Source organism: Trachymyrmex septentrionalis, unplaced genomic scaffold (assembly GCF_001594115.1).
Source record: "Trachymyrmex septentrionalis isolate Tsep2-gDNA-1 unplaced genomic scaffold, Tsep1.0 scaffold60, whole genome shotgun sequence".
Lineage (NCBI taxonomy): Eukaryota > Metazoa > Arthropoda > Insecta > Hymenoptera > Formicidae > Trachymyrmex > Trachymyrmex septentrionalis.
Genome location: NW_017305779.1, coordinates 5363586 through 5365830, shown reverse-complemented (window position 1 = coordinate 5365830; position 2245 = coordinate 5363586).

The window sequence follows — 2245 nt, the reverse complement described above, 5'->3', positions numbered from 1 at the left end:
GATTACGCAGTCGCTGCTTTCCAAAGACAGGCGGATAAGCGGTGTGTAACACGATGCAGCGCATACACGTCGTCGCAGCGCAGCAAATACGTACGCGCAGTAACAGCGAGAGGAACTCGGCAGCGTGGATATTTCGCAGCAGCTGTAGCCGCTCGCTCCAGAGATCGCTTCAGGCCATTATGGCCGCCTTCTTGCAAATCCCCCTCTGCCAGTATCGGGCTCCGTTTTACTCCCTCTGTCCCTCCCTCCCTCCCTCTCTCTCTCTCTCTCTCTCTCTTTTTTCCTTCACTGTCTCCGTCGCTTTCTTTCCCTTTATACCTCTTCTCTCTATCACAGCCCCTTCCCGTGCTCTATCTCTGTCGCTTCCTTTCAGTTCTCTAGGCTTCTCTAACCCCTTCTCCGCTACCAGACCCGGGGCCCTCGCTGGTATGCGACGCAGTGGCGTAGCCGTCGTTGTCCCTCACGAATGCACCTCCACGTGTAGCCGCTGTCACATGTACATATACGCATACTCGGTACACGATACATTCGCGGTCAGGATACCACCACGTAGATATCCTTGGAGAACGGCGAGTAGAGAAAACAGGGCGACGCGACGGTGAGAATTTAACACCTATTTCTGCGAGCCATGTGCTGGTGTATGTGGAATCCAGAGGCGCGGCCGCAGGCGTCGGCCGCGCGAATCACTATACCAGCACCGGTGGGCCTCATTGGGCCTCACGCGCGGAGATAGCGAAAATGGCGGATGCTGCTTTCGCGTTCGACCGTCGACTCGATCCTACGAATCTTTTCTGAGCGATGACGGCGAACGCAGGCTCGAAAAAGAGCGACGAAAGTCCTGTATGGGTATCTCAAGAACGACACTGACACATCGACGTTGCGGAGGAGCCGCTCTTGTGCCGTTCTACGCTCGCGCACACACACACACCAACCACGCCACACGCACACACGCGCGCGGATGGTCTCGGAGCGGAGCGGCAAAACCACTACCTACCAGTACGTTCGTCTTCGGACTGAGAAACTGGTGGAAGGCGTGAGACTTCGTGACTGAGTCCCACTCCGCTTCACTACCAGACACTCTCCCACTCTCCTCCTTTACGATTTTCATCGTCGCCCCTCGGGTCGCTCCCTGGACTCCTGAGATCCTGTCGCCATACCTATCTCCTTGACGAACGTCGACCGTCGTTCATAGAACGGCAGGGATTATGCCGAGAGAAATGAGCATTCCTCGGTTCGAAACATTTAATGGCGCTTCCCTTTTCCTGCGAATGACGCAACGTCCTATTTTGCTATTAATACCAGTTAGTACCTCGACTCGAGATGTGACATCTTAACACACAAGAATCTTGTACGCACCAGCATGTGCCAGGATGTCGCGGGAACTGACTCTTCAACATCGTCAATGTTAACGTTAGAAGAACGTAAATTTATAGTTACGAAATGCTGAAGCGAAAATCACAAAGATTGTAATACGAATTGTAATAAATTTTGTATTGTCAAATATTGTATCTTCAATTAAAAGTGAGCAATACAATTTCATATACCACATACATCTTCGTATTTGTTGTTTATTACAGAAATCCGCAGAGTCGTACACCTGACGGCTTTGCATGTTGCCCTTTATAGGTCAAAGATTGCGTAGGTACTGTGAAAGAAAACTCCTGGTGCACCTTTTCACACACAAACTGCCGGGGCATGGGAAGTAAACGATTGTCTCTTGACAAGAAGTAAGATTCGTGGTCTCGAGGTCGTTCTTCACATCGTCGAAGCAGAACGTAGCCACGAAGGTGAAATCAACAAATTTATTGCGTAACAACGTGAACTGAGATATCTCTAATAGAACCAAACATAACAGGTGCAACAGATTTTCTTCAAACTTTGTTTTGCCTTTTGCCGCTTGCGTCTATGTATATTCAAGTTTAATTTATGTAGATTTCTTTTTGACACACGAGTAAAAAGCGTGTATCTCTATATCTCGATATATTATATCTACAGAATATTTCACTGTTTTATTAATAAACACACGTAGAGATTAAAGAAGTTTTACGCAAAGTATTATAATTGAAATTGGATATTTTCACAAGTAATTATTACGTAACAATATATAACATATATCTTCCGTTACGCAAGAATAAAATTTCTCTTCAATACATACATATCATTCTTCTCGTTTTTACATTGACATAAGTTTTGTTTCTGTATGATATAAATGACATATTTTCCGCATATTTCATTTGGTGTCACC